This window comes from Canis lupus, chromosome 11, assembly GCF_048164855.1.
Source record: "Canis lupus baileyi chromosome 11, mCanLup2.hap1, whole genome shotgun sequence".
In the NCBI taxonomy this organism is placed as follows: Eukaryota; Metazoa; Chordata; class Mammalia; order Carnivora; family Canidae; genus Canis; species Canis lupus.
Window position 1 is genome coordinate 62,423,229 of NC_132848.1, and position 20,560 is coordinate 62,443,788.

At 34.9% G+C, this 20,560-nt stretch overlaps 1 long non-coding RNA gene across 19 annotated transcripts in view; it reads right to left on the minus strand.

The window, feature by feature from the left end:
- The window catches only part of LOC140600288 (uncharacterized), a 284,954-nt gene that overhangs the window by 65,303 nt on the left and 199,091 nt on the right, over positions 1-20,560 (minus strand). For 3 of the 19 annotated variants that reach the window (XR_012003540.1, XR_012003545.1, XR_012003542.1), the window contains 2 exons: positions 18,233-18,522; positions 16,074-16,547 (listed from right to left, as the gene is read on the minus strand). The exons of 11 other annotated variants lie outside the window; for them this stretch is intronic. This is a non-coding gene — a long non-coding RNA (uncharacterized lncRNA). Of the gene's footprint in view, positions 1-16,073; positions 16,548-17,292; positions 17,331-18,232; positions 18,523-20,560 lie in introns of those variants that run through there. 5 more of the 19 variants (XR_012003550.1, XR_012003546.1, XR_012003547.1 and 2 more) reach the window with 3 other exon arrangements.

Here is a 20,560-nt window from a genome sequence, read left to right on the forward strand (position 1 = left end):
AAGGCAAGGTGAGAAAGAGGGTTTCTTTTTCCTTCTTAATTCTTGTTCTCTGTTGCTTTGTAGAAGAGGTATTGATACAGAGAAATATTCCATGGGAAAAGGATCTATTCCCTACTATTCTCTAGGATACCTTGGAAGAACCATTGATCCTACATAGGAAAAACTGAAAAATCATTCATTCATCCTTTCAACAAATATTTCTTGAGCATCAGTTACTGTGAGTGACTTTTGCTAAAAGAATTAGATTATTTATGTCTGCATTCATTTTTTAATATTTTTAAAAAAAATTTTTTTTGATTTATTTATGATAGGCACACAGTGAGAGAGAGAGGCAGAGACACAGGCAGAGGGAGAAGCAGGCTCCATGCACCGGGAGCCCGACGTGGGACTCGATCCCGGGTCTCCAGGATCGCACCCTGGGCCAAAGGCAGGTGCCAAACCGCTGCGCCACCCAGGGATCCCCATTGAAAAGCATTTATAAGTAACAACTTAGAAATACTCAGAACAAAGGAGGAACAAAGTGAGTTAAGTAACCCTGAATCTGTCTTTGTATTGAGAACATTTGCTATTCTAAGTAAATTTAGTGTTGGTTTTCTTGATTTTTGAGGACATGGGGAAGACAAAGTCCTAGGGGTCGCCATAAGTGGGAAATCTAATATGAGACACTCCTGCATACAACTAACTCTTCAAGGGCCACATACCCAGTGTAATACAAAGCATGTAATATAAAGCACAAGTAAACACACCCAATCACCAGCCCATCACCAGCCCACAATCTTTGCCAAAGGAAGGCAAATAAAACTCCGTATCTGCAGGCTCTGTATTAGATGCAGGAAGGTAGCTCCTAAAATTCATAACCACAAGCCAATTATGACATGGTTATGTCAATCAAAACTCCTACTATATGGGGTGTCAAACACATGTACATACATGTATGCACACACATGGACACATGCCTGTATGAAGAATTTGGTAAAAATCCCAGGTTGGTGGCAGAAACTGGACAGTTTTTTTCTAGTGGAACTCATCTTTAATATAGGCCTCCAGAAATCCCTGCAAATAAAGCTTCAAGAAATATGTACAAAAGGCACCATAAAACAAGATACCATGAGTGAGAATCGTTAAAATTTGTGGGCAACAAAAATCAGATAAAGACTTCAGTGAATAAATCAGATGTCATATATAAAATAAGAATGTATAATCAGATTCTAAGAAAGCAAATAAGAGACTGAAATTATTAAAAAATGTAAAGATTATAAAATATGAAAGCATATTTGAACAAGAAGCAAACAGAACTAGAAGAAAACAAATAACTCAATAGGTAGGTTTAAATTTGATTAGATACAAAGAAAGAGAAATTTCCGAGCTAGAAGATATCTCTGAAGAGAAGTAGAGATGCACAGTATTTAAAAAGTTGAATCTATGAACCTAGCTAGGGGAACCAAAAGTTCTAATATATATTTAATTAAGTTTCAAAAAGGAAGAGGACAGAAGGGGATGGAGGCAATACTCAAAAGCATAGTGCTTGAGAAATTTCCAGAACTTATTTTTAAAAAAATACCAATTCTCAGATTCATGAAGCTAAATGAATCCTAACCATAAAAATAAGTACATAGATGGACGAAAGTGCAGAACATAAGAAACATAAACATGAGAAAAATGAGAACCTTTGATGTTTGATGCATTGACAGCTAGCTTCTCAACAGTGACAAAGCCAGAACATAGCGTGATCAAGTCTTCAATGTGCTAAGAGAAAACAACTGCCAGCCGAGATTGCATGTTAATCAAGTAACTTTCTGTTTCCCTAGCTTTATTGAGATATAATCAACGTATAAGGCTGTGTAAGTTTAAGGTGTACAATGTGATGATTTCATATAAATATATACATATAGTGAAATGATTGCCACAATAAAGCTCATTAACACATTCATTACCTTACATAGTCGCAATTTTTGTGTATGTGTTGAGAACTTTTAAGATGTATTCTGTTAGCAACTTTCAAATACGCATTACAATATAATTAATTATGGCCAATATGCTGAATGTTATTATCTCTAGGCCTTATTCATCTTTTAACAGGAAGATTCTACTCTTTGACCACCCCCACCCATTCCTCCTTTACAGCCTCTGCCTGTCCCTGGCAAAAACCAATCGACTCTCTCTCTTTCTACAAGTTTGGGTTTTTTAGATTCCACATATAAGTGATATCATACAGTATTTGTCTTTCTCTGTGACTTATTTTACTTAGCACAGTGTCCTCAAGGTCCATGTTGTCACAAAGACCAGAAGTTCCTCTTTTTAATGGCTGATAATATTCCATTATGCTTATATGCTACATTTTCTTTATCCATACATCAATTGATGGACACTTAGGTTGTTTCTTTGTCTTGGCTGTTGTAAATAATGTTACAGTAAGCATGGGGGTGCTGGTATTTCTTTGAGATACTGGTTTCATTTCCTTCAGATAAATACTCAGAAGTTAAATTGCTGGATCATATGGTAGTTCTATTTGTAATTTTTGAGGAAGCTCCACACTGTTTTCCATGCTAGCTATAAAAATTTACATTCTCACCAACAGTGCACAAACGTTTCCTTTTATCCATATCCTCACCAGCACTTGTCATCTCTTGTCTTTTCTTTCCAATAATAACCATTGAAACAGGTGTGTGGTGACATGTCATTGTGGGTTTTTTTTTTTTTTGTTTTTTTTTGCATTTCCTTAATGATTAGTGATGCTGAGCACTTTTGCATGGACCTGTTGGCCATTTGGATATTGTGCATTTTTAGATCAGTTTTTTTTTTAACTATTTAGTTGAAGAGCTCCTTATATATTTTGGACATTAATTCCTTATTAGGCATATGGCTTGCAAATATTTTTCCCATTCTGTAGATTGTTTTTTCATTTTGTTATCATTTTTTTTCTGTGCAGAGACTTTTCGGTTCGACACAGTTCCACTTTTTTATTTTTGCTTCTGTTGTTTGTGTTTTGGATGTTATATCCAAAAAATCACTTCTAAGATGCACTTTGAAGATATTTTTTCCCTATGTTTTCTTTTAGGAGTTTTATGGTTTCAGATATTACATTTAAGTCTTTAATCCATTTCAAGTTAATTTTTGTGAGCGTTAAAGATTCAGTTTTAATTTTTCACATGCAAATATCCAGCTTTCCTAGCATCGTTTATTGAAGAGACTATCTTTCCCCCATTGAATATTCCTGTCTCTCTTGTTAAATACTCGCTGACTATACATGCATGCGTTTATTTTGATTACTACAGCTTTGTAATATAGTTTAATCAGGAAGTGTGTACCTCTAGCTTTGTTCTTTCTCAGGATATTTTTGACTTTTGAGGTCTTTTCTGATTCCATAAAAATTTGGACATGCTTTTTCTATTTTTGTAAAAATGTCATCAGAATCTTGGTGGACATTGCATTAAATCTATAATCTACTTTGGGTAGTCTGGACATTTTAATGATATTAATTTTTTCAATCCATGAATATGAGATATCTTTCCATTTATTTGTGTCTTCAGTTTCCTTCAACAATGTTTTATAGATTTCAGTGTACAATCTTTCACTTCCTTGGGTTAAATTTACTCCTAAGGATTTTACTATTTTTTGATGCTATCGTAAATAGGATTATTTCTCTTTCTGATAGTTCATTGGGAATGTATAGAAATGCAACTGATTTTCATGTTTTGATTTTGTATCCTGAAAGTTTACTTAATTTATTTCCACAGAAATCTGCAAGTTTAATTGAACTTTTCACATATCTTTTAAAGTTTATTCCTATGTATTTATATGTTTTTTTGCTATTATAGATAAGGACTTAATTTTATATTTTCTAATGAGTTGTATTTTACATGTGAATAGTAATATTATGGTATTCTATTTGCTTGGAGTGTATTTTTAGTTGATTCTTGTGAAATTTTTTGATACATAATCATATTATCTGATTATTATCATATAAAAATTTAAATATTTATCTTTCCTTTGCAGTATTATACAGTCAACTTATTTTTCTTACTTGATTGCATTGCCTAGTTTTTCAAGTTTAATGTTACATAGCTAATGTTACAAAAATTGTGATAAAAATAAGTATTCTTTGTTTTTTATCTTAATAGAGACACTTCTAGTACCTACCTACTAAGGGTCATAGTTATTTTTGGGCAGAAATAGATAAATGTTTATCATTATAATGTAATATCTATAAATTCCTACTTTAGCAAACTTTTCCCAGGAATGTTGAATTTTATCAAATGTCCTTCAGAATCTGTGGAGATGAACATGAGTTTTCTCTTTATATTTATTAATATAAAATTTATACTACTATATTTAGTAATATTAAACATCTGTTTTCCTGGCATATAATCCTCTTAGTATTCTGCAGTCTTTATGGTGATATTTTCTTTAGGAGTTTTGCAATGATATTTGTGAGATGTTGGTCTGTATTGTCATTTTTTCATGAAATCAGTTTTAGCTTTTGGTATTAAGGTTATACTCAATACATAAGAATAAATGTGAAAATATTGGAGTTATCCACTCTTTAAATGTTTTCCTTCTGAATATGTCTGGACCTGATGCTTTATAGAGAACAGTGACATGAGAGATACAGGACATGGACAAATGTGGAAAGAAGACAGATTCTTCATTTAAAAAAAATTTTTACCAGGTTTGAGATAAAATGTACATACCATAAAGTTCACTCACTGTGTAGAATTCAATTCAACATTTAGACAGTTGTGCAACCATCACCATAATCTAATTATAGAACATTTTCATTATCCCCACACCACAGAGCCCAAACCAATTAACAGTCACTCTCCCATTCCACCTTTGTCCCCACCACCAGTCCTAGGCAACCAGTAGTCTATTTGTATTTCTGTGTATTTGCCAATTCTGGACATTTTTTAAAAAGGCTTTATACAATATGTGGTGTTTTGTGACTAATATCTTTCATAGCATGATGTTTTTGAAGTTCATGTGTGTTGTAGTATATATCAGTGCTTCATTTCTTTACATTGCCAAATTATATCCCATTGGATGTACCAGATTTCATTTATACATTCACCAGTTGATTGACATTTCAGTTGTTTCCATTTTGAACCATTTTGAGTACTACTATGGACATTTGTATACAACTTTTATTGTGGACGTATTTTCATTTTTCTTAGGTATATACCCAGGCAGGTGTACAGAGAATTTGTAGGCTTAGTGGAGGTTCAATGGTAATTTTGGGTGTTGAGATCCTTTGGGGAAGGACTAAAGAATTGGGAGCTTTTTAATATCAAAAAATATTTTAAGGCTACACAGGAAGACATTAGATGAATTACCTGGGTTATATTATAACTCTTTGTTTAATGTTTTGAGGAACTCCTATTTTTCCACAGCAGCTGCATCATTTCATGGTCCCATCAGCAGTGTGTGAGGGTTCCCAATTCCCCAGATCCTCATCAATACTTGTTATTGTATGTCATTCTTATTAACAACCATTCTGGTGGATATGAAATGGTGTCTTAGAGTGGTTTTGATTTGCCATTTCCCTAATGACTAATAATGTTAAGCATCTTTTCATGTGTTTATTGGCCACTCATATATTTTCTTTGGAGAAAAATCTATTCAAATCCTTTGCCTATTTTATAATGAGGTTATCTTTTTTATTATTGGCTTGTAGGGGTCAATTATATATTCTATATATGTCTCTTATCAGATAAATTATTTACAAATATTTTTTCTCAGTATGTAGATCTTTTCACTTTCTTGATGGTATCTTTTAAAGCAAAGAGTTTTTCATTTTGAGGAAGTCCACTTGTCACTCTTCTCTTTTATAAGTTGTGCATTTGGTATTACAGCTAAGGTATCACAATTTGTGATATAATAGCATATCATTGTTTAATCCAACATCATAAAAATTTACTCCTATATTTTCTTCTAAGGGTTTTATAGTTTTAGCTCTTATAGTAGGTCTATGATCCACTTTGAGTTCATTTTTATATACAGCATGATGTAGGGGGTCCAAATTTATTCTTTTGCATGTGGCTATCCATTTGTCCTAGAGATAAACTTTTCTTTCTATTTAGTTTATATTTGAGCTATGTGAATGAATTCAGAAAAGTATTTGGATAAGTGAAAAGATAATCCTATTCACAAAACAAAATACAGAGAATAAAATCTTTATTCTGTCAGTTCATAGAATAGATATGATCTGGTGTTCCAGAAGCAGATGTTGCTTTATCCTTTTCTTAAATTCCCCAGATGGTCTATTAGAAGAAGGGTTATCTAATAATGTAATTTTTGAAAGTAGTTCACAATATATCTGTACAACAGAATATTCTATAGTCAGTAAGAAAAAAGGAGATGTTTCTAAAGGCATACATATGGAAGCCTCCAAAATACATCATGATAAAAGTTGCAAAAAAGTGTTTATATCATGCAAACATTCATATGAAAAAAATTACAATGGATGCATGCAAATGTATGGAATATTTATGCAGGGAATCTACCCAGAATGATAGTCAAAAACTTGACCAAATGCATGCTCAGGTAGAGTAGTAGGTGGCTGAGGAGGTGAGAGAGAGATGAAAACTTACTTTTTGCTCAATGCTATTTTGTACTTTGTGAATTTTGAAAAATGCATATGCCTTGGATACTTAAAACTCAATAAAAGTTCATAAAATTGCCTTATTAACTTTACTTAATTTTAATGGAGAACATCTTTCCAAGTTTCCTCTGAGATACTGACTATAGCACTCTAAAATATCTCCTATTAAATGATATGACTATACAAATGATGCAGAAAAAGTTATCAAATTCAAATTCCCTGAACATTCTTACACTACAGCTGGAGACCACTCAGTACTGAGCAACACTGAAAAAATACCCAAAGAGAACATACACTCTTCTTATAGAGAACTTGGTGCATTAGCACACAGTTGTTCACAAATCTCAAAACATTCAAACAAACAAACAAACAAGAAACTTGCCTTGCATTTTGAGAGATGTATAATTTTACATGGTGGGTAGCAAACTCAGAGGCCAAGGAATCATAAATCACATTCTTCATCAAGGAGACATTAGGTAAAGCTATGGGCTTTGGTGAAAGAGATATGGAGGTGTGGGAGAGTACTTTCTAACATTTATTTGAGGCTAATGCAAGAGAGCAAAACCATTTACTCCCAATACTATGCTTCTCACTTATCACCATTCCTTTAACCAGAAGGGACTGATGGACCCACTGATCTGGTCTGCTATAACATTCCTTGATACTCTCAAACCAGTTTAGAGATGGTGTCAATGCTCCCTCAAACATGGCCATTTGAAGTGATGTCCCTATTACTCTTCCAAAAGAAAAAAATATATATCCACACGTGTTTATTGTAATGCCTTGACTGCCCCAGGAGCTTTAATACCTGGTTTATTGTATATTAAGAACCACTATTTGCTAGTCCAGACTTTATTATTAGGTTTCTTTAAAATGAAGATAAAAGCTTGATATGAACAAAGCATACTTGGCTGTAAAATTCCAGTTGGTCCTGTTTTGGACATTCTGCAGTCTTACTATCAGTTTGCTCCCCATTCCAGAAACGTTCATCTCTTACAGTGGACATCTAACAACAAATGGTTCATTCCTTTCAGATGAAAGACTGAGCTGCTCAACTGCAAAGTGTGGGATCTTAGGTGCACCTTAATTCTAAAGAATCAAAAAAAATTCACAAATGAAGTTACCTCTTGGTAAGTTCCATGATTGAGAACAAAGAGAAGGCCTCTTTCCATATTATCCACCCCACTGCTGAGTCTGTCCATCCAGACTGTGTTGATGATGTCACCAAGACAAAGGGGTGCATTTAGTCTAAAAAGCCAACTTGAAAAGACATTGAAAGGTTGGAATTATGGATGGCAGAAGACAATTATGCAAGCTAAATGATTCTTTAATTAATAATGAGATCCATCACAGGCTAAAGAGAAAGACTTACAGGATGGAAAGCTTTGTGATTTACTCAGTATGTGTCCATATGTGCCTGCAGTGTATATATTTGGGGATAAAAATGATATATGCAGAGTGTATGTATCATCGCATCTGAATCTACATGTTTGTTGTTTCTGCTGATGACTCATTTATATACTGAGTGGGTGGATATCTAGAATGTAAGAATTGTCTCTTAAGAGATAGAATGCATTGCCTGGTTCCTGAGGCCATGTGGTTTTATTATTACAAAAAAAATTGAATTTCGATTTGTAATCTATGTTCCCTTATTTTCAAAATATAAGTAGTTGCTTTATATTGGCCATATTTAAATTTTTTAAACATTAAATCAAAACATGAATGTGCATAAATTTCTTCATGTATGTAAAGTCATACTAATATATCATCGTAAAGGCATAAACTAACAAAATGCTGTTTATTCAACTTTCAACTGTGTTCCTGTCTTTGGATGAACAACTGTTTTTAAGCAGTTACATTTGTTTCCAAATGTGTTCAGTGTGACTCTCTCTTCACCCTCCCCCACCCCCTTAAAAGTTACTCAGGGTGGGATATACGGAAAATGGGGAGAGAGAGCTCTAACCCGTCTTTTTTTTTTTTTTTTAATAAAGCATTCTATAGATCTAAATGGTCTTAAAACCACCATTAAAAGAAATCCTAAACAAAACTAACATTAGTTTCTTATGCCACACACCCCCAAAACTTCATATAACATCCATGCTATATAGAACCATAAGAAGGAAATCTTTGGACAATTTTTGAAATGATTTTCTTATTAAAATAAAGACTATAGCTGGAGGGGGCGAGGGCGCGCGGGCTGGACCCCTCGCCCGCCCCCTCCGGCTTAAAAAAAATAAATTAATTAATTAAATAAAATAAAGACTATATAAGAAAAACTTTGGAAGATTTAAAATATATTAAACTTCCTTCTATATAGCACAAAACTACATTGCTGTTTTTCTTAAAGCTGGCTCCATGCCTAGCATGGAACCTAACATGGGACTTGAATTCATGATCCTGAGATCAAGATCTGAGGTGAGATCAAGAGTCGGACACTTAACCAGCCACCCAGATACCCCCAAAATAGTACATTAAAAGAAAGCTAAAGGAAAACACACTAGAAAGACATATTTTAACATTCATGATAGATAACAGATTCCTATCCATCGTAAGTAAAGACCTCTTATCCGTGTATTTAAGGGCAAGTAGCTAGATTTAAAACAGCAAAAGATATTACAAAGAAATTCACCATAGAATGCATATGGTCAATAAACAAGATACTAAACTCACTAGTAGCCAGGTAAAATGCAAACTTTAAAAATATATATTGTTTTTAGTCTTTCAGATGAAAAAACATATAAGACAGACCTGCTAATGTCAAGTGTTCTTAAGCTTTTGGGAAAATAAGCAATATTTAAGGACTTGAAGGATACATGAGTGCTAACAGTGCTTTTGGAGAACAATATAGCAATATCTTTCCACTTTTGAAATATGCATATGCATTTATGCAACAACTTCTAGTAATATATCCTAGAAATACATCTACATGTCATTCATTTATTTATTTGTTCCCTTACTTGTTTATTATTTTTGTGGTGGTTTAAAAACATTTCTGCAAATTCTTTGACAGTTCTTCCTTTAAAAAGTGAAGTCTAATTCCCCTTCCCTTGAACGTTGGCCAGACTTTGTGACTTGCTTCTAACCAAAAATATGTGGTAGTAGGAGGAGTGATGTCAGGAATATTTCAAAATAGTGATTCTCAGCCCTTGTCCCCCAACCATATATGGACACAATACCTTTATGAGATTTCTAAAATGTAGTTAGAAAGTTGAAATACCCCAGAAGAGCACAAAACTGAGAAGAGCTACATTAAGATGGTAAGAAGAGCACTTTTTCTTTACCTAAACTATGATAAGCCCACAGTTAACTTCATACTCAACAGTGGAAAGCTGAAAGCTTTTCCTCTAAGATCAAGGACAGGACAAGGATGCCTAGTCTCACCACTTCTATTCAACATAGTACTAAAGTGTTAGCCAGGGTGATTAGGCAAGAAAAAGAAAGAGAAAATAAAAAAGGAAGAAGTAAAATTATATCTATTCACAGAAGACATGATCTTATATATAGAAAATCATAAAGACTCCACTAAATAACAAATCCAATCCATGAATTCAGTAAAGTTGCAGGATACAAAATCAACTTTTCAACAACCAATTACATTTCTGTATACTGACAACAAACCATCCATAAAGGAAAGGAAGAAAGCAATTTCTTTTACAGTAGCATCACCAAGGGATAAAATGCTTAGAAATAAACTTAACCAAGAAGGTGAAAAACTTGTACACTGAAAACTACAAAAACACTGATGAAAGAAATTAAAAAAGACACAAGTAACTGGAAAGACATTTTGTATTCATAAATTGGAAGACAATATTATTAACATTTTCATACTACCCAAAGCAATCTACAGATTCAATGTAATCCCCATCAAAATCCCAATCATATTTTTATAAATATAGAAATAAACAATCATATAACTCATATGGAACCACAAGATCCAGAGTAGCCAAACTGACCTCAAGTAAAAATAAAGCTGGAGGCATCACACTTCCTGATTTCAAAATATGCTACAAATCTACAATAATTAAGGAAAATATATATGGTATTGGCATAAAGACAGACAGGTGGAATGGAATAGAGAGGCCAGAAATAAACCCATGCATATATAGTCAACTGATATTCAACAGGGGTGCCAAAATACACAAAGGGGAAAGAACAGTCTTTTCAACAAATAGTGTTGGGAAAACTGGATATCCATATACAAAAAAGTGACATTTTACCCCTATTTTACACCAAACCGAAAAAACCCCAATTCATAATGGATTAAAGACTTAAACATAAGATCTGAATCTATAAAACTCCTAGAAGTAAATACAAAAGCAAAGCTCCTTGATGTTGGTCTTGGCAATGATTTCTTGGATATGACACCCAAGTACAAGCAATAAAAGCTAAAATGGACAGGTGGAACTACATCAAATTGAAAAGGCTCTGCACAGTAAACAATCAAAAGAATGAAAAGACAACCTACAGTATGGGAAAAAAAAATTTACTTACAAACCACATACCTAAAAAGGAATTAGTGTCCAAGATATATAAGAAACTCCCACATCTCAATAGCAAAAAAGAAAAACAAAAACAAATAAGCCAATTAAAAATGAATGAAGGACTAGAATAGATATTTTTCCAAAGAAGCCATACACATGACCAACAGGGATATGAAAAGGTGCTTAACATCACTGATCATCAGGAAATACAAATCAAAACCACATGAGATATCACCTCACACCTGTTAGGATAGCTATTATCAAAAACCACCAGAAGGTAGTAAGTGTTCATCAAGATGCAAAAGAAAGGGAACCCTTGCATATTGTTGGTAGGAATGTAATATGGTACAACAGCTATGTAAAACAGTACAGAGGTTTTTTTTAAAAGTTACAGATAGAATGACCAAATGATCCATCAATTCTACTTTTGTGCTTATATCTAACAGAATTGAAATCAGGATCTTGCAGGGATATCTGTGCTCTCACCTGCACTCATTGCAGCATTATTCGCAATAGCCAAGAATGAAAATTACCCTTGTCCATCAACAGATGAATGAATTTAGAAATGTGGTATATACATACCTATATAGAGGTTTTCTTTTTAGCTTCAAGTTTTTATTTAAATTCCAGTTAGTTAACATGCAGTGTAATATTAATTTCAAGTGTAGTGATTTATCATTTACATACAACACTCAGTGCTCATCACAACCAGTATCCTCCTTAATACTTAATATTACTTATTAATACTTAATAATCCTCCATCATTCATTTAACCTATACCCTCACACACCTCTAGCAACCCTCAGCTTGTTCTCTACAGCCAAGAGTCTGTTTTTAGGGTTTGCCTCTCTTTTCTTGTCCCCTCTATGTTCATCGGTTTTGTTTCTTAAATTCCACATATTGAGAGAAATCATATGGTAACTTGTCTTTCTCTGACTTACTTCACTTAGCAGAGTACTCTCTAGCTCCATCCATGTGGTTGCAAATGGCAAGTTTTCATTCTTTTTTATGGCTGAGTAATATCCCATTATATATATGCATAATATATATACTATATACTATATATAAAATGTATACTCTGTGTGTGTGTGTGTGTCCATTCATTAGTCTATGGACATTTGAGCTCTTTCCATAATTTGGCTATTGTCAATAATTCTGCTATAAACATCAGTATGCATGTATCCCTTCGAACCAATATTTTTGTATTCTTTGGGTAAGTACCCAGTAGTGCAATTGCTGGATCATACGGTAGTTCTCTTTTTAACTTTTTGAGGGATCTCCATATTGTTTTCCAGAGTGGCTGCACCATTTACATTCCCACTAAAGTGTAAGAGGGTTCCACTTTCTCCGCATCCTTACCAATATCTGTTGTTTCCTGTGTTGTTAATTTTAGCCATTCTGACAGGTGTGAGGTGATATCGCATTATAGTTTCGATTTGTATTTTCCTGATGATGAGCAATGTCGAACAACTTTTCATGTTAGCCATTTGTATGTCTTCTTTGGAAAAATGTCTATTCATGGCTTCTACCCATTTTTTACCTGGGTAATTTGGTTTTTGGGTGTTGAGATTAAGTTCTTTACATATTTTGGATACCAACTCTTTTTTTTTATTTTTATTTATTTATGATAGTCACACAAAGAGAGAGAGAGAGGCAGAGACACAGGCAGAGGGAGAAGCAGGCTCCATGCACCGGGAGCCCGACTTGGGATTCGATCCCGGGTCTCCAGGATCGCGCCCTGGGCCAAAGGCAGGCACTAAACCGCTGCGGCACCCAGGGATCCCCCATGGATACCACCTCTTTATCAAATATATTGCTTGCAAATGTCTTCTTCCATTCCAAAGGTAGCCTTTTAGTTTTGTTGACTGTTTCTTTTGCTGTGCAGATGCATTTATCTTGAAGTCCCAACAGTTCATTTTTGTTTTTTTATCCCTTGCCTCTGGAGACATATCTAGTAAGAAGTTGCTATGGCCAATGTCAAAGAGGTTACTGCTCGTGTTCTCCTCCAGGATTTTGATACTTTCCTGTCTCACACTTAAATCTTTAATCCATTTTGAGCTTATTTTTGTGTTTGGTGTAAGGAGGCAGTCCAGTTTCATTCTTTTGCATATAGTTGTCCAGTTTTCTCAACACCATTTGTTGAAGAGACCATCTTTTTCCCCATTGGATATTTGTTCCTGCCTTGTCAAAGATTTGTTGACCATGAGCACATTAGTTGTGCGCTCATTTCTGGGTTTTCCCTTCTGTTTCATTGATCTATGTGTCTATTTTTGTGCCAGTACCATACTGTATTGATCTCTATGGCTTTGTAGTATAACTTGAAGTCTGGAATTGTGATGATTCCAGCTTTGCTTTTCTTTTTCAAGATTACTTTGGTTATTTATTTATTTATTTTTTTGTGGTTCCATGCAAATTTTAGGATTGTTTGCTCTAGCTCTGTGAGAAATGCTTGTAGTATTTTGATAGGGCTTGCATTAAATGTGTAGGTTGCTTTCAGTAGACATTTTAACAATCTTTGTTCTTCCAATTCATGAACATGGAATGTTTTTCCATTTCTTTCTGTCATCTTCACTTTCTTTCGTGTTTTCTGAGTATAGATCTTTTATCTCTTTGTAATGACACACTGGATCAAATGAACTTAACAGATATAGATATATTCAGAACTTTTCATCCTAAAGCAGTGGAATAAACATTCTTTTCAAGTGCACATGGGACATTCTTCAGAATAGATCACATATCATATCACAAATCAGGCCCCAATGGGTACAACAGGATTGACGTCATACCATACCTATTTTCCAATTACAATGCTATGAAACTTGAAGTCAATTACAAGAAAAAATTTGGAAAGACCACAAATACATGAAAACTAAAGAACACCCTACTAAGGAATGAATGTCATTGAATGTCATTCAATGACATTGAATGTCAATGAACGTCAACCAGGAAATTAAAGAAGAAAATTAAAAATACATGGAAATAAGTGAAGACAAAATGGCCCAAAACCTTTGGGATGCAGCAAGCGTGAGCATAAGAGGGAAGTAGATAGCAGTACAGGCCTACCTCAAGAATCAAGAAAAATCTCAAATACACAACCTAATCTTACACCTAAAGGAGGTAGAAAATGAATAACAAGTGAAGCCTAAAGCCAGAAGAAGGAAATAATAAAGCTTACAGCAGAAATAAATGACATAGAAATGACAACAACAAAAAAGCCCCATTAGAACAGATCAATGAGGGGTGTATGGGTAGCCCTGTCAGTTAAGCATCTCCCTTCAGCTTAGGTCATGATCTCAAGGTCCTGGGATCAAGTCCTGCATCAGGCTCCCTGCTCAGCGGAAAGTCTGCTTCCCCCTCTCCCTCTGCCTCTCTCTCTTCCCATTGTACTCTCTCTCTCTAAAATAAATAAAATCCTAAAAAGAAAAAGAACAAATGAAGAAGGTTTCATTTTCAATGAAATCAGGAGCTGGTTCTCTGAAAAAAATAATAAAATTGATAACCCCCTAGGCTAGATTTATCAAAAAGAAAAGAGAAAGGACTCAAATAAATAAAATCACTAATGAGAGAGGAGAAATCACAAGTAACACCACAAAAATACAAACAATTGTTAACAGAATATTGTAGAAAATTATATGCCAATAAATTGGGCAATGTGGAAGAACTGGATACATTCCTAGAAACATATAAACTACCAAAACTGAAACAGGAGGAAATAGAAAACTTGAACAGACCAATAACCAGCAAAGAAATTGAATCAGTAATTAAAAATCTCCCAAAGAACAAAAGTCCAGGGCCAGATGGCATCACAGGGGAATTCTATGATACATTTATAGAAGAATTAATACCTTTTCTTCTCAAACTATTCCAAAAACTAAAAATGGAAGGAAAACTTTCAAACTCCTTCTATGAGGCCAGCATTACCTGACTCCAAAACCAGACGAAGACCCCACTAAAAAAGAGAAATACCAGCTAATATCCCTGATGTACACAGAGGCAAAAATTCTATACAAAATATTAGCAAATTGAATCCAACAGTACCTTAAAATAATCATTCGCTACAATCAAAAGAATGCATAAGAACCATATGATCCTCTCAGTAGATGCAGAAAAAACATTTGACAAAGGATAGCATCCATTCTTGATAAAAACCATCAACAAAGTAAGGATGGAGGGAACATGCCTCAACATCATAAAGGCCATCTGTGAAAATCCATATCTAATATCCTCCTCAGTGGGGAAAAATTGAGAGTTTTTCCTCTAAGGTCAGGAACAAGACAGAGATGCCCATTCTCACCACTGTTATTTAACATAGTACTGGAAATTCTAGTCCCAGCAATCAGAAAACAAAAAGAAATAAAATGCATCCATATTGGTGAAGAAAAAGTCAAACTTTAACTATTTGTAGAGGGCATGATATTCTGTATAGAAAACCTGAAAGACTTCACAAAAAATTGCTAGATCTGATGCATGAATTCAGTAAAGTCACAGGATACAAAATCTGCCACATTTCTATACTCCAATAATGAAGCAGTATATAGAGAAATCAAGGAATTGATCCCATTTACAATTGCACCAAAAGCAATAAGGTACCTAGGACTAAATGTATAATAGAATATTATTCAGCCTTTAAAAAGAAGGAAATCCTATTTCCAACAAATGGATGAACCTGAAATACATTATGCTAAGTGAAAAAAGAGTATCAGAAAGACACATATTGTAAGATTCCACTTATATGACATATCCAAAATAGACTCATGGAAGCAGAGAACAGAATGATGGTTGCCATGGGCCAGGGACAAGAGAAAACGGGGAGGTATTCAATGGGTATAAGGTTTCAGTTATGCAAGATGAGTAAGTTCTGGAGACTGGCTGTACAACATAGTGCCAATAGCTAACAACACAATACCATGCACTTACATTTTTGTTAAGAGGGGAGATTTCATGTGAAATATTCTTACCATAAAAAACGGGAGGGGGACACAAGGAAACGTATAGAGGTGATGGATATTTTTATTACGTTGATTGTGGTGATGGTATGTGTGCTGCCGAAGCAAGCACTTGATTATGGTGATAGTATCATGGGTATATACATATAACTAAACTCATCAAATTGTATACATTAAACATGTATAAAGTCATAAAAAATATGGTAGTAGTGATGACAGGTAACTTCCCAGGGTAGGTCACAGATGGGATAGCTTCTGTTTGGCTCTTGCTGTCTTGGATTGCTCATCTTGGGGAAGCTGGCTGCTGTGCTCAATAGCCTGTGGAAAGGCCCATGTTGGAAGAACCAAGGTCTCTAATAACAACCAGTACCAATCTGCCCATCGTGTGTATGAGCCACCTTAAATCCTTCAGGCCCTTCCCAGACCTCTGATGAATGCCAACATCTTGACTTCACTCTCATGAGGATATGTCAGGTCAGAATCAGCCAGCGAAGAATCTCCAAGATTTCTGGCCAACAGAAACTATGAGGCAATAAAGGTTTGTCATTGATTGAGGCCACTAGGTTTTAGTGTAATTTGTTATGCAGAAGTAGATCATTAATACACAATATTTTCTGGTAGCTTTATTTGTAATAGTAAAAAAATCAGAAACAATTTAAACTTCCATCAATAAGGGTATGGTTGAATAAATTATAATTAATCCATATTGTGAAACATTATGCAACTATTAAATTAACAAGGTAGCTCTATGTAAATCTAAAATAAAAAAATCTTTAGGAAGTATTAAATAATAAAACTATCAAACATTATGTATTGTGTCAACTTTTACGATAGAATACAGTTGGAAATGAAATATGTAATTTACATATACACCTACATGCATTTGTCTGTATTTGTATTATGCTTTCAGAAACTTCTGGAAGAGAGGATTGGCCTGAATGAGGTAGCAAGGAGATTTCACTTTATACACTTCTATATATTTGGAATTTTTTAATAACAAACATGTTTTATGCACCCATGTTTACTTTCCTAATTTTATTTTAAAAATTAAACTAATGAAAAATAAATGAAGTAGTATTCTATTCTTTTAAGAGCTTTCATTGTTGATATTAGCTAATTACCTCAAAGTACAAGATAAGAAAATAAGATAAAGCCAAAATGTAGAATTTACTTTAATAGCTTTGTGGCTATGAAAAAGCAGGTGAAATGACTATTAGTTTTGAATCCAAGCCAGGTGGTTTTATGTCATTCTCTGGTCACAGCTTACCTGCCTGTTGAATGGGGTAGCGGATCTCAACAGATGACCTGGGCAAGGAATAAGAATGATTTGGCCCAAATATACCACTGATGTTGCACAAAGTCCAGAACCCACACCAAATAGCAGATGGACTGTGGGTCGATAGTGACATCTTCATGGACAAAGGACAACACATTAAAGAAGGGGATGAAATAGATGTCTACCTGTGGGAGCTATTGATTGGGTTTAATGCTGGGGCTTTTATCCTGTTATGCTGCATGTAATATGCTGAGGATTTCAGAAAAAAATAATGCATGGGCTGTCCCAAGAACCAGAGGTCAAAAGGGAGTGGATAATAGAATTTGAATAAAAAGGAAAAATTGATTAGCTGATAGTGATTATTAGGCCAGGTTACAGAAGGCAATATTACAACTAGCAGAGCTGCACTAAAGGACACTCATCCCTTAATACAAAGCCATCTGAATCAACCTGAAGTATAAAATATGAAGACTCAAGTGACCAAGGCAAACTTTAATTGGGATTGCACATATTACTTCGAAAACATCACTAAAAAGGCTCCTTGAGAGTGTTTATGTAAAACCTTATGCTTTTCTTTCAAAGATTCCTTATGAGGAGTTCCAAAAAAATTCTTTAATTCCAGTTTATAGATTTTCCTTATTTTAATGTTCTCATCTCTGGTGTAGGCATATTATAAATGGAATTAACTACATTACTAATGCTTTTAATCTGATTTTACTGGTGCCTAGGGCAGATGACTAGGAATCAGCATGTGTGTCGTTAAAAGAAAAATATAGTTATATAGAAACAAAATCACACGTCCCAATAAACATATCTATCAGTGCATTTTATTTATTATCCCAACTAGCCATAGCACAAGGCCCTGACTGCATGTCTTGAAAAAAAGGTAGCTACAAAGCAGTTTGTATGGCTGCTAGAATAAAAAACTTACCCTTGATCAAAGAACTGGCAAGAAGAGCCACAATTTGATGGGTTCCTTTGTCTGTAGCTCCTGAATTTTAGTCCTGGAACTACATATTTGTGAAATACTGCAAGCATTTTTGTAAGACTATTCACATATAAGAAATAATTGACAGTTTTAATTCAGTCACATTAACTGCCAAACAATCCACTGGATTGCTGCAGGGGTGATCTGATTTGGCTATTCAGATAAACGCAGGATCAGTGCTTACTGGCTACTGTTGATTGAAAGTCCTCTGTGTTGAGGCCACAGCTTTGAATCTGGTAACAAGTGAAGGAAAGAAATGTTAGAGTACATGAGCTGAGAATTTTAAACGTAAAGATTAAACAAAGAGTATGGCAAAGTCCAAAGCATCAGAACTGGTTCCTGAAACCACAGTGGGCTCTTGCCTCAACTTACATTTGCTTGTATTTAGTTTGGAATATTTCCAAATTCTGTATGATGCCCAACATAAATCATCTCAATATGAATGGCTGCCATCTCCTCCCATCACCTATCGAATCTGCTCATTGACTCAGACATAACCAGTGACCTTGCCACGTGCTAAAATCTGCCCTGACCACCCTTGTGCAAGGGGTCCTGGGGGTCCCCTGCCCTCTCATGATACTTTCTGAGCTACTTAGTAGGCAGCAACTCTTTCTTTTGGTCATTGTATCTCTTGTTATTTTGGATATTTACATTTTTATGCTATCACTTGACTTTTTACATTGATCACTATACAAAGTACACGGGGAGCTATGGGGGTACAAATGATTGTGTTTCATCTTCTTTTCTTGCGTTTCATTTCCTGTCCCCACTTCCTCACTACCACTGGGCCTGCTACAGTGTCTTATGCTGGGAAATCCTTATAACACATTTGTTGTGCAGTTTGAAAACCATGATACGGTCAGCCAGCCCTTCGGCACTTTGCAACTCCACTGGGACAGGACGATATTTGCACCCAAAAAAGCTTCACCACCATTTCGAAAGCAGAGGCAAAGGTAGGGGAAATATGTTTAATGAAGAATAAGAATATTTTCACAATACAGTTGAATCTTCCCAGTGTGCTTATAATGAAGTGGGTACTATTAATTCTATTTTACAGATGAGAAACCAGACAGAGAAAGGTTAAGCAATTTGCCTAAAGCCAATCTGATTTGAGAGCTGATTCAAGCCCAGGTCAGCTGGGTTCTATCCTCTAGGCCAATTCAACAAAAACATGAGGGGCTGCATGAATAATCTGCAGAGCAAGGTGACCACTGAGGGATTGTGTGGAGTGATGAAAGCAGACAGAAATGGGTCACCAATCAGGTAAGACTTCTTGAATGAGGGATCATTGAAAGGAGAAAAAGAGATGGAATACAGCCCTGAAAAATAGAGGATCAAGCAAGTGGAGCAAGGTAATAAAGGAAAGAAAAAGCATTTGCCATTAAGACTATAGAAATATTTACAGTTGGTTTCCAATCTCCTCATATTTTCTTTCTAGCCAAACAGCAATAAAGGTATGTGGGAAAACATATATATTAAATTACTAGGTGTCAGATTTCTGATTTGATAACACTTGGTATAAAAATAACAGTTATTATTACTCTCCATTTATCTAGCTCTGAGCGTGTACACAGCACAGTATAATACATAGAATTTATCAGAGGAGGGACGAAATTGGTGCCCCAAGGGCTTTCCAAGTAGAAGACTGTGTGGCATCTGAGAATCAAGGCACTGCAATCACATGGATGTAGGGTGGCCTCCTCTCAAGGCTGTGGTCGAAGATGTGCAATCCTATTGCAGGAGGCCTTTTCCTTTTGTGGGATAAGGAAAGAGATTTCAGTGTCCATTTTTTACAAAGAAAGATGTTGACTAGAGCCTTTTCCTAACATTATGTGCCCCAGATTACTACATGAAAAACAAACAAGCAAACAAACAAAAAGCCAACCAAACAAACAAAAAAACCCAAGAACCAATTTTCCTCTAAACACTGCTGTCTTTTGAGTGATGAGTGAAGTTCAGTGATGATCCAGTGAGACCCTCCATCTGGAAGCAAGGGCAGATGGGCAGCCTTCTTCTCAGGGGCCCAGCAAGACAAGTTTAGGCTCATAATGATTAGGTGTATTAGTTATAAAGTATAGCAACTATAGCCTCAAGAATGCCCTGCTTATGCACCATTGCTCAGAGACTCAGAAGACAACCAAGAGAAAAACAAAGTTAGCTGAAGTTCCTTCATTTCCATCAGAGCACAGGCCCTCAATCACAGGTTGTTAACTTGTACTCTGGACACAAGTTTCATAAACTTGGTTTTATAGTTTCCCAGCATTGATAATT